Genomic DNA, 13,525 nt, shown 5'->3' with positions numbered 1-13,525 from the left:
TGGCCAAACTTCCCTGGATCCCATGCCTTCTGACTTTCTGAATAAGCTTACCGTGTGGAACCTTGTTAAATGCCTTACTAAAATCCATGTAGATCACATCCACTGCACTACCCTCATCTCTATGCCTGGTCACCTCCTCAAAGAACTCTGTCAGGCTTGTTAGGCATGATCTACCCTTCACAAAGCCATGCTGACTGTCCCTGATCAGACCATGATTCTCTAAACGCCTATAGATTCTGTCTCTAAGAATCTTTTCCAACAGCTTTCTCACCACAGACATAGGGCTCACTGGTCTATAATTACCCGGACTATCCCTACTACCTTTTTTGAACAAGGGGACAACATTCGCCTCCCTCCAATCCTCCGGTACCATTCCCATGGACAACGAGGACATAAAGATCCCAGCCAGAGGCTCAGCAATCTCTTCCCTCGCCTCATGGAGCAGCCTGGGGAATATTTCGTCAGGCCCCAGGGGACTTACCCGTCCTAATGTATTTTAACAACTCCAACACCTCCTCTCCCTTAATTACAACATGCTCCAGAGCATCAATCTCACTCATATTGTACTCATCATCATTGTTCCCTCTCATTGGTGAATACCAAAGAGAAGTATTCATTGAGGACCTCGCTCACTTCCACAGCCTCCAGGCACATCTTCCCACCTTTATCTCTAATCGCTCCTACCTTCACTCCTGTCATCCTTTTGTTCTTCATATAATTGAAGAATACCTTGGGGTTTTCCTTTACCCTACTCACCCTATAGAAAACCTATAATACAATACAGGGCCTTTGGCCCACAATGCTGTGCCAAACATGTACTTACTTTAGAAATTACCTAGGGTTACCCATGGCCCTCTATTTTTCTAAGGTCCATATACCTATCCAGAAGCCTCTTAAAAAACCCTATCGCAGCCCATTCCACGCACTCACCACTCTCTCTGTAAAAAACTTATTCCTGACATCTCCTCTGTACCTACATCCAAGCACCTTAAAATTGTGCCCATTCATGTTAGCCATTTCAGCCCTGGGAAAAAGCCTCTAACTATCCACATGATCAGCACCTCTCATCATCTTATACACCTCTATCAGGTCCCCTCTGCCACTCCAAGGAGAAAAGGCCGAGTTCACTCAGCCTATTCTCATAAGGCATGCTCCCCAATCCAGGCAACATCCTTGTAAATCTCCTCTGCACCCTTTCTATAGTTTCCACATCCTTCCTGTAGTGAGGTGACCAGAACTGAGCACAGTACTCCAAGTGGGGTCTGACCAGGGCTCTATATAGCTGTAACATTACCTCTCAGCTCTTAAACTCAATCCCACGGTTGATGAAGGCCAATACACCGTAAGCCTTCTTAACCTCAGAGTTAACCTGCGCAGCAGCTTTGAGTGTCCTATGGACTCGGACCCCAAGATCCCTCTGATCCTCCACACTGCCAAGAGTCTGACCTTTAATACTATATTCTGCCATCATATTTGACCTACAAAATGAACCACTTCACACTTATGTAGGTTGAGCTCCATCTGTCACTTTTCAGCCCAATTTTGCATCCTATCACTGTCCTGCTGTAACCTCTGACAGCCCTCCACACTATCCATAACACCCCCAACCTTTGCATCATCAGCAAATTTACTAACCCATCCTTCTACTTCCTCATGAAAATCACGAAGAGAAGGGGTCCCAGAACAGATCCCTGAAGCACACCACTGGTCACCGACCTCCATGCAGAATATAACCCTTCTACAACCACACTTTGCCTTCTGTGGGCAAGCCAGTTCTGGATCCACAAAGCAATGACCCCTTGGATCCCATGCTTCCTTGCTTTCTCAATAAGCCTTGCATGGGGTACCTTATCAAATACCTTGCTGAAATCCGTATACACTACATCTACTGCTCTACCTTCATCAATATGTTTAGTCACGTCCTCAAAAAATTCAGTCAGGCTCATAAGGCACAACCTGCCTTTGACAAAGCCATGCTGTCTATTCCTAATCATATTATGCCTCTCCAAATGTTCATAAATCCTGCCTCTCAGGATCTTTACCATCAACTTCCCAACCACTGAAGTGAGACTCACTGGTCTATAATTTCCTGGGCAATCTCTACTCCCATTCTTGAATAAGGGAACAACATCCACAACCCTCCAAACCTCTGGAACCTCTCCTGTCCCCATTTATGATGCAAAGATCATTGTCAGAGGCTCAGCAATCTCCTCCTTCACCTCCCATGGTAGCCTAGGGTACATCTCATCTGGTCCCAGAGACTTATCTAACTTGATGCTTTCCAAAAGCTCCAGCACATCCTCTTTCTTAATGTCTATATGCTCAAACTTTTCAATCCGCTGTAAGTTATCCCTACAATCACCAAGATCCTTTTCCGTAGTGAATACTGAAGCAAAGTATTCACTAAGTATCTCTGCTATCTACGTCGGTTACTTACACACTTTTTCACTGCCACACTTGATTGGTCCTAAACTCTCATATCTTATCCTCTTGCTCTTCACATACTTGTAGAATGCCTTGGGGTTTTCCTTAATCCTGCCCGCCAAGGCCTTCTCATAGCCCCTTCTGGCACTCGTAATTTCACTCTTAAGCTCCTTCCTGCTAGCCTTATAATCTTCTAAATCTCTATCATTACCTAGTTTCTTGAACCTTTCATAAGCTTTTCTCTTCTTCTTGACTAGATTTTCAACAGCCTTTGTACACCATGGTTCCTGTACCCTACCATCCTTTCCCTGTCTCATTGGAACGTACCTATGCAGAACACCACGCAAATATCCCCTGAACATTTGCCACAGTTCTGCCGTACATTTCCCTGAGAACATTTGTCCCCAATTTATGCTTCCAAGTTCCTGACTGATATCTTCATATTTCCCCTTACTCCAATTAAACACTTCCCTAACTTGTCTGTTCCTATTCCTCTCCAATGCTATGGTAAAGGAGATAGAATTGTGATCACTATCTTCAAAATGCTCTCCCACTGAGAGACCTGACACCTGACCAGGTTCATTTCCCAATACCAAATCAAGTACAGCCTCTCCTCTTGTAGGCTTATCTCCATATTGTGTCAAGAAACCTTCCTGAACACACCTAACAAACTCCACCCCATCTAAACCCCTTGCTCTAGGGAGATGCCAGTCGATATTTGGGAAATTAAAATCTCTCACCACGACAACCCTGTTATTATTACACCTTTCCAGAATCTGTCTCCCTATCTGCTCCTCGATGTCCCTGTTACTATTGGGTGGTCTATAAAAAACACCCAGTAGAGTTATTGTCCCCTTCCTCTTTCTAACTTCCACCCACAGAGACTCCGTAGACAACCCCTCCATGACTTCCTCCTTTTCTACAGCTGTGACACTATCTCTGATCAGCAGTGCCATGTCCCGAACTCTTTGCCTCCCTCCTTGCCCTTTCTGAAACATCTAAAGCCTGACACTCTAAGTAACTATTCTTGTCCCTGAGCCATCCAAGTCTCTGTAATGTCCACAACATCATAGCTCTAAGTATTGATCCGTGCTCTAAGCTCATCCGCTTTATTCATGATGCTTCTTGCATTAAAATAGACACATCTCAAACCATCGGTCTGAGTGTGTCCCTTCTCTATCACCTGCCTATCCTCCCTCTCACATTGTCTCCAAGCTTTCTCTATTTGTGAGCCAACAGCCCCTTCCTCCATCTCTTCAGTTCGGTTCACAGCCCCCAGCAATCCTAGTTTAAACTCTTCCCAATAGCCTTAGCAAACCTCCCTGCCAGGATATTGGTCCCCCTCGGATTCAAGTGCAACCCGTCCTTTTTGTACAGGTCACACCTGCCCCAGAAGAGGTCCCAATGATCCAGAAATCTGAATCCCTGCCCTCTGCTCCAATCCCTCAGCCACGCATTTATCCTGCACCTCGCTCTATTCCTATACTCACTGTTGCGTGGCACAGGCAGTAATCCCGAGATTACTACCTTTGAGGTCCTGCTTCTCAACTTCCTTCCTAACTCCCTGTTTTCAGGATCTCCTCCCTTTTCCTACCTATGTCGTTGGTACCAATGTGTACCACGACTGGCTGTTCACCTTCCTACTTCAGGATATCTTGGACACGATCAGAAGCATCCCGGACCCTGGCACCTGGGAGGCAAACTACCATCTGTGCTTCTTTCCTGCATCCACAGAATCGCCTGTCTGACCCCCTGACTATAGAGTCCTCTATCACTGCTGCCATCTCTTCCTTTCCCTACCCTCCTGAGCCACAGGGCCAGACGCACGGCCACTGTTGCTTCCCCCAGTTAGGCCGTTCCCCCCAACAGTACTCAAACAGGAGTACTTATTGTTAAGGGGGCAGACACAGGGGTACTCTCTAGTATCTGACTCTTGCCCTTCCCTCTCCTGACTGTTAACCACTTAACGGTCTCCTAAGGCCCCAGTGTGACTACTTGCCTATAGCTCCTCTCTATCACCTCCTTACTTTCTTTGACCAGACAAAGGTCATCGAGCTGCAGCTCCTGTTCCCTAGTGCAGTCCCTAAGGAGCTGCAGCTCGATACACCCGGCGCAGAAGCAGCCGTTCAGGAGGCTGGGAGTCTCCTGGACTTCCCACATCTGACACCCAGTACAGAACATCAGCCTCACACACATACTTCCTGTTTCTATTCTACACAAGTATCTTACCTCGCCTCGACCCGTTATTGCCTAAGCCCCGTTGAGTCAAAGCCCTCCTACTCCGTCTAACTCTACTCCGTTGCCCACTCCTCTGAAGCTTGCTCTATAAAGCTGTCTTCTGTTTAAACTCTTCCCACCGGTCTAACTCACTGACATCCACGCCTGCACAGTCATTCCTCGTTCCTTATTAGCTTTTTGAGTTATTTTCTACATATTGATTTAAGAAACCCTCCTGGATGTATTAACAAATTCTGCCCCATCTAAACCTCATGTGCTAAGAAGATCCCAGTTTATATTAGAGAAATTAGGGAAAATTGAGCTTTGACCTGTGACCAGTCCAGATATAGGAAGCTTGAGAGGAGAGGATTTCATTCAGATCCACTGCCTGAACCAAAAAAGCAGCCGCGAATCGCAGTCATGTAAATTGAGCTCTGATCAGTGATCAATCAGCATTTGGATTTGTTAGAAAAGGCAAATTAAAGGAGGGCAGGGGGAAGCACAGTACCCATAGTGGCAGTGGCCATCATCTGAGTGGGCAGAGTCAGAGTGGTGATCTTGAAACTTTAGATCTTTGAGGCAGTAAACAGGGAAGTCAGAGAAAGCAAAGTAAAGAAAAGCTCGAGGTTAAGTTTTTTTTCCTTCCCCTCTTTACATCTGCTCAGTTAGATCAGTAGAGTTGCCAGGCAGGATAGCTGAATGCTCCCCTTTCAAGATGTGGGAAGGCAGGGAGACCTCCAGCATCCCTGACGACTACAACTGTGAGAAGTGCATCCAGCTGCAGCTCCTAACAATCCAAGTTAAGGAGTTGGAGCTGGAACTGGATGAGCCCCGGATCATTTGGGAGGCTGAGGGGGTGATAGAAAGGACATACAGAGAGGTAGTCACACCCAAGGTGCAGGACTCAGGAAACTGGGTGACAGTCAGGAAGGGGAAAGGGGTTAAGAAGCCAGTGCAGAGTATCCTGGTGGCCATCCCCCTCAGTAACGGGTATATCACTTTGGATACTTTTGGGTGTGGGGGGGTACAGTTGACTAAACAGAGGAAAATTACAATGGTCAGGTCTCTGGCTCTGTGACTTAGAAAGGAAGGGGGGAGAAGAGGCACGTTGTGGTGATTGTGGATTCATTAGTTAGGGGAACAGAAAGGAGGTTCTGTAGGAAAGAACGAGATTCCCTGATGTTATGTTGCCTCCCAGGTGCCATGGTCTGGGACATCTCAGGTTAAGTCCTCAGGATTCTTAGGTGGGAGGGTGAACAGTCAGAGATCATGGCCCATGTAGGTACCAATGGCATAGGTAGGATGAGTGACAAGGTTCTGCACAGGGAGTTCAGGGTTAGGTGCAAAGTTAAAGGACAGGAGCTCCAGGTGTGATCTCAGAATTGCTACCCATGCTAGTGAGGCCAGAACTAGGAAAACTGTATGGTTTAACACATGGCTAAGGAGTTGGTGTAGAGGGGAGGGCATACATTTTTGGATCATTGGGCTCTACATTTTTACATTTTTAGAATGTAGAAGATTGAGAGGACATTTGATAGAGGTATACAAAATTATAAGGGGTATAGCCAGGGTAAATGCAAGCAGGCTTTTTCCACTGAGGGTGGGTGGGACTACAACCAGAGGTCATGGGTGAAGGGTGAAAGGTGAGAATTTAAAGGGAACCTGAGGGGAAACTTCTTCACTCAGATGTTCGTGAGAGTGTGGATGAGCTGTCAGTACAAGTGGTGCATGTGATCTCAGTTTCAACATTTAAGAGAAGTTTGGATAGGTAGCTTAAATGGTTTTGGCATGGACTAGATGAGCCAGAGGGCCTGTTTCTGAGCTTTACTTCTCTATGACTTTATGACTCTAAGTTGAAGTCCCCCATGACACCGATCCAATTGTTGTTAACCTTTCCTTAATCTGTCTGCATATCTGTTCCTCAACATCCTGGTAGCTATTGGAAGGTCTGTAGCCATTGAGTGCTATTGGCTTGATAGGCCAAATGGTCTATTCATACTTTATACTTTACTTTATTGTCACCAAACAATTGACACTAGAGCGTACAATCATCACAGTGATATTTGCTTCTGCGCTTCGCACTCCCTGAAGTACAAATCAAAGTAAATATAATAAAAATTTTAATAATAAATCATAATTAGAAAATAGAAAAGGGAAAGTAAGGTAGTGCAAGTCGGGTCTGGATATTTGGAAGGTACGGCCCAGATACGGGTCAGGATCTGTTCAGTAGTCTTATCACAGTTGGAAAGAAGCTGTTCCCAAATCTGGCCAAACGAATCTTCATGCTCCTGAACCTGCTCCCGGAGGGAAGAGGGACAAAAAGTGTGTTGGCTGGGTGGGTCTTATCCTTGATTATCCTGGCAGCACTGCTCCAACAGCGTGCGGTGTAAAGTGAGTCCAAGGATGGAAGATTCGTTTGTGTGATGTGCTGGGCTATGTTCACGATCTCCTGCAGCTTCTTCCAGTCTTGGACAGGACAACTTCCATACCAGGTTGTGATGCACCCTAGAAGAATGCTTTCTACGGTGCATCTATAAAAATTAGTGAGGGTTTTAGGTGACAGGCCAAATTTCTTCAGCTTTCTCAGGAAGTAAAGGTGCTGGTGGGCCTTCTTGGCAGTGGACTCTGCTTGGTTAGACCAAGTCAGGTCATTTGTGATATTCACCCTGAGGAACTTAAAGCTTTTGACCTGTTCCACTTGTGCACCACCGATGTAAATGGGGTCGTGCAGTCCGCTACTCCTTCTGAAGTCAACAACTAATTCATGCTCCTATTTCATTAGCATCCACCCAAACTGAATGGTGCACAAACTAGATAACTAAATGCACCATTTCTCGGTTAACCATTCCACAAAGTGCTGGAGGAACTCACAGGTCAGGCAGCATCTATGGAGGGGAATAAGCAGTCAACATTTCAGGCCAAGACTCTCCATCGCGACTGGAAAGGAAGCAGGAAGAAGCCAGAATAAGAAGATGGGGGGGGGGGAAGGGGAAGATGTACAAGCTCCAGCTGGGTGGGTAGGGGAGGGGGATAAAGTTAGAAGATGGTTGATAAGAGGTGGAAAAGGTAAAGGGCTGAAGAAGAAGAAATCTGATAGGAGAGGATGGTGGACCATGGGAGAAATGGAAGGAAGCAGAGAGGAACCGAAGGGAGGCGATGGGCAGGTGAGGAGAAAGGAATGGGTAGGTGGACAGCCAGCATGGGGAATGGAAAAAGAGAGAAGGGGAAGGGGGAGAAGTTAGAAAAATCAATGTTCATGCCATCAGGTTGGAGGTTACCCAGACAGAACATGAGGTGTTCAAAGCACTATTATCTGGTTACCTGGTGTATATCTCATCTGACTAAGATATCACCTGACTGGTTACCCAATGGTTATCCCAGCTGACCAATGTACCACCTGACTGGTTACTTAATGGTTATCCCAGCTGACCAACCTACCATTACCAGCTCCTTTAACTGTGAGGTCATCGTACAGTAAAGCCCAAACTGCACGGAGGTTCCAAAGTCATGAGGTTGGGTCTGAAGCAGGTTTTGCTGCCCATATTAACAGAGCAATGCTTCTGGCATGTGATCAATGTGGTGTTCATTATGAACCTGCCTTGGCCATGGTTAAAGAAACCTATCAGTGCTAAAACATCAAAGAACATGACAGCTGCAAATGATGACACTAGCATTTAGGGCTTTTGATGAACACGAGAAGAACTAAATTCATATTAGGGAGCAGGGACTGAACAAAAACTTGCTTGCAATAGTCATGGTAACAACTCCTTCCTCTCTCTCCCCAACTGTTTTTCTGGCTTCTTCCCCCTTCCCTTCCAGTCCTGATGAAGGTTCTCTGGCTGAAACTTTGACTGTTTATTCCTTCCCATAAAACCGTAAGACCATAGGATACAGGAGCAGAATTAGGCCATTTGGCCCATCAGGTCTGCTCTGCCACTTCATCATGGCTGATCCAATCTCACACCTTCTCCTTGTATCCCTTCATGCCCTGACCGATCATGAACCAATCAGCCTCTGCCTTAAATATACAAAAAGACTTGGCCTCCACAGCCACCTGTGTCAACAAACTTCACAGATTCACCACTCCGACTAAAGAAATTCTTCCTCATCTGTATTCTTTCTTTCTTTTTACAATATTTTTATTCAGAAAAAAAACAAGATTTACAGAGTGCAACACATAGATACATCTCAACATAACTTGTGTACATTCAAATATTGTAATAAAATTGATCAAAATGTTATAGCATAACACATAAAGGTATACCACTCCGTAATCAAAAATTTAAAGATAAGTCCTACATCATAAAAGAAATTTTTTATATAAAAAAAGTCAACCCCCTACCAACTACCAAAGAAAAAAGCTGATGGATGACAACGGATAATTAGAAAAAAACATAATCGCTTAAGAAGAGAAGATAAAAATATACATAGAAGTCTGTGCACTGTTAAACTTTATAAATTGGAAAAGTAGTTTAGGAAAGGTCCCCAAATATCATAAAAAGATTGTTTCGAATTTAAGACTGAGCAGCGGATCTTTTCTAAATTTAAATACGACATAATATCACGTAGCCATTGAAGATGTGTAGGAGGGGTAGACTCCTTCCATTTAAGCAAGATTGCTCTTCTTGCTAAAAGAGAGGTAAAAACTAAACCCTGTAGGTTAGGAGTATTTAAAGTTATATCATCTATCTGATGATAGATGGAATAAAATTCTTAAACGGGTTAATAAATCATCTTTCTGTGCTCGTCATTCTCTTCTACAATTTAAAGTGGTTCATAGAGCTTACATTTCTAAACAGAAGCTGTCCATTTTTTACCCGAATGTTTCTCCACTTTGTAATAATTGCAACTCTGCTGATGCCTCTTTAATTCATATGTTTTGGTTTTGCCCTACAATTGAAAAGTTTTGGCGGGAAGTACTTCATACCTTCTCACAACTTTTTAGGGTCCAATTTGACCCAAATCCCCTTACTGCCTTGTTTGGTATTATCTGCATTCTAAAAGGATGCCCCTCTATTCTGAGGCTGTGAACTCTAGTCTTAGACTCTCCCACTGTAGGAAGAGTCTCCCTCTCCACAGTCACTCTATCAAGGCCTTTCACTATTGGATAAGTTTCAATTAGGTCAGCCTTCGTTCTTCTGAATCTCTGTGAATACAGGCACAGAGCCATCAAAAGTTCTTCATGTGACCAGTGTTCAATCCTGGAATCATTTTTGTGAACCTCCTTTGAACCGTCTCCAGTTTCAGTGCATCCTTCCTAAGAAAAGGAGCCCAAAACTGTTCACCATACTCCAGGTGAGACCTCACCAGTGCTTTATAAAGCCTCAACAATATATCCTTGCTTTTATATGCTAGTCCGCTTCAAATGAATTATAACATCACATTTGCCTTCCTCCGCACAGACTCAAACCTGCAAATTAACATTTACTGAATCTTGCATGAGGACTCCCAAGTCTCTTTGCACCAGAGTTTTTCGTATTTTCTCTCCATTTAGAAATTTGTCGATCTTTTCATTTTTCTACCAAAGTGCATGACTATACGTTTTCAGACACTGTATTCCTTCTGCCATTTCTTTGCCCATTCTCCTCATCTAAGTGCTTCTGTAGCCTCTACTTCCTCAAAACTGTCTGTCCCTCCACCTATCATCATATTGTCTGCAAACTTTACAACAAAGTCATCAATTCCATCATCCCAATCAGTGACATATAACTTTAAAAGAATCTGTCCCAACACAGACACCTGTGGAACACCACTAGTTATCGGCAGCCAACCAGAAAAAGCTCCCTCTATTCCCACTTTTTGCCTCCTGCCAGTCAGTCACTGCTTTATCCATACTGGAATCTTTCTTGTAATACTATGTAGCCTGTTAAGCAGCCTCATGTGTGACACCTTGTCAAAGGCCTTCTGAAAATCCAAGTACACAACATCAACCAATTCTCCTTTGTCTATCCTTCTTGTTATTTCTTCAAAAAATTTCAACAGATTTGTCAAGCAAGATTTTCCCTTGAGGAGGCCATGCTGACTATGACCTATTTTATCATGTGTCTTCAAGTACACCGAAACCACATCCTTAACAATCAATTCCAACATCTTTCCAGTCACTGAGGTCGGACTAACTGGCCTATCATTTCCTTTCTTCTGCCTCTCTCCTTCTTGAAGAGTAGAGTGACATTTGCAACTTTCCAGTCTTCCGGAACCATTCCAGAATATAGAGGTTCTTGAAAGGTCATTCATTATGCCTCCACAATCTCTTCAGCCACTTCTTTCAGAACCCTGGACTGTACATTATCTGGTCCAGGTCGCCTATCTACCTTCAGACCTTTCAGTTTCCCAAGAACCTAATGGCAACTTCACACATCTCATTACCCCCGGCACCTGGAATTTCCACCACACTGCTTGTGTCTTCCACAGTGAAGACTGATGTAAAATACTTATTCAGTTCGCCCGCCTTGTTATTGTCCTCCATTACTACCTCTCCAGCATTGTTTTCCAAAGTGGTCAGATGTTCACTCTCACCTCTCTTTCACACTTTATGCATCTGAAGGAACTTTTGATATCCTCTTTAATAGCTTACTTTCATATTTCATCTTTACCTTCTTTATGATTTTTATAGTTGCCTTCTTTTGGATTTTAAAAGCTTCCCAATCTAACTTCCCACTACATTTTGCTCTATTATAAGCCCTCTCTTTGGCTTTTATGTTGGCTTTGACTTCTCTTGTTAGCCACGGTTGTGTCATCTTGCCTTTAGAATACTTCTTCCTCTTTGGGATGTATATATCCTGTGCCTTCTGAATTGCTTCCAGAAATTCCAGCCATTGCTGCTCTGCCATCATCCCTGCCAGTGTTCTTTTCCAATCAATTCTGGCCAACTCCTCTCTAATACCTCTGTAATTCCCTTTACTCTACTGTAATACTTACACGTCTGACTTTAGCTTCTCCTTCTCAAATGTTAAGGGTGGATTTGATCATATTTTGATTACTTTTCCTGAAGGGTTCCTTTACCTTAAGCTCTCTAATCAATTCTGGTTCATTGCCCAAGACCCAATCCAGAATAGCTGATTCCCCCGGTGGGCTCAACCACGAGCTGCACTAAAAACCCATCTCATAGGCACTCCAGAAATTCCCCCTCTTGGGATCCAGCACCAACCTGATTTTCCCAATCTACCTGCATACTGAAATTCCCCATGAGTATTGTAACATTGGCCCTTTTGGCATGCATTTTCTATCTCCTGTTGTAATTTGTAGACCACATCCTTACTAATGTTTGGGTGTCTGTATACAACTCCCATCCGAGTCTTTTAACCTTGCAATTCCCTAGCTCTATCCACAATGATTCAACACCTTCTGACCCTATGTCACCTCTTTCTAATGATTTGATTTCAATTTTTACCAACAGAGCAACAGCACCCCCTCCGCCTTCCTGCCTGTCCTTTCAATACAATGTGTATCCTTGGACATTAAGAGCTCAGCTATAATCTTCTTTCAGCTATGATTCAGTGATACCTACAACATCATACTTGCCAATCTGTAACTGTGCTACAAGTTCATTAACCTTATTCCGTACATTGTGCACATTCAAATATAACTCCTTTAATCCTGGATTCACCTTTTTTGATTTTGTCCAACTTTTACGCTGCAGCTCATCCTCTCGACTGCAATTTTGTCCTATCATCAGCCTCTCCTTGCCAGCAGTCTCACAGCGCATTGCCTCCGTTTGTAACTCATTTTCTGCACTATCACTCTGGTTCCCATCCCCCTGCCAAATTAGTTTAAACCCACCCAAACAACGCTAGCCAACCTGCTAATCTCTCTTCAGGACCTCCTGACCTGTATCATTGGTGTCAATATGTACTGAGACTTCTGGCTGGTCACTCTCACCCTTGCGATGGCATGGACCCAATCTGAGACACTCCTGTTCCTGGTACCAGGGAGGTGTCATACCATCCAGGCGTCTCTATCCCTCTGACTAAGGAATCTCCTCTCAACACTGCAGTCCTCTGCACCTCTCTACTCTTCTGAGCCACAGGGCAAGATTCAGTCCCAGAGTGGTTCCCCCGGCAGATTGCTCCCCCTCAATAGTATCTAAGTTTGCTTTCCATAGACGCTGCCTGACCTGCTGACTTCCTCCAGCATTTTGCGTGTGTTGCTCGAGACTTCCAGCATCTGCAGAATCTTCTGTGTTTTAAAAAAAAGCCAGATGAAGCTCTCCAGCCCCTCAGCTGCTCCTCCATGAGACCTTTCACCCTGAAGCCACTTTCCTGCTCTGACCCCATTTCCTTATTGATCACAATTGTATTCCATCCCAGCCTGGAATGAGGCTCCAAAGAGAACTCTGAACATTCACCGGCCTCAACGTGACTGGCTGATCTTCTGAGACTCTCAGTCATGGATCTAAACATCCCAGACAGGTGAGTGATCCTCTCGGTCTGCACTGTCGGGCCTGTAAGGGGTTGAACGTTTCAGTGAGATCAACTCGCATTCTTCTAGATCACGGATCACCCAGACTGCTGAAACTCTCCAGCCTACTGCCCCAAGGATTCTCCCACTCGTTCTACCATGTAACTACAATATATAGAACATCAAACATAGAACAGTACAGAACCAGAACAGGCCCTTTGGCCCATAATGTTGTGCTGACCCAGTTAAAAAATAAATCAAACCCACCTACCTACACAATATCCATTTCCCTCCATCTTCCTCACATTCAGGTGCCTTTTGAAATGTCTCTAAACGCCTCTAATATATTTGCCTCTACAACTTTGCCAGGCAGCGCATTCCAGGCATCCACCACCCTCTGAGTAAAAAAAACTTACTCCTCACACACTCCTTAAACCTACCCCCTCGCACCTTCAATTCATACCCTCTGGTATTAGACATTTCAACT

The sequence above is a fragment of the Hemitrygon akajei genome, chromosome 7 (genome assembly GCF_048418815.1).
Source record: "Hemitrygon akajei chromosome 7, sHemAka1.3, whole genome shotgun sequence".
NCBI lineage: Eukaryota > Metazoa > Chordata > Chondrichthyes > Myliobatiformes > Dasyatidae > Hemitrygon > Hemitrygon akajei.
This window is presented reverse-complemented; position numbering follows the sequence as displayed.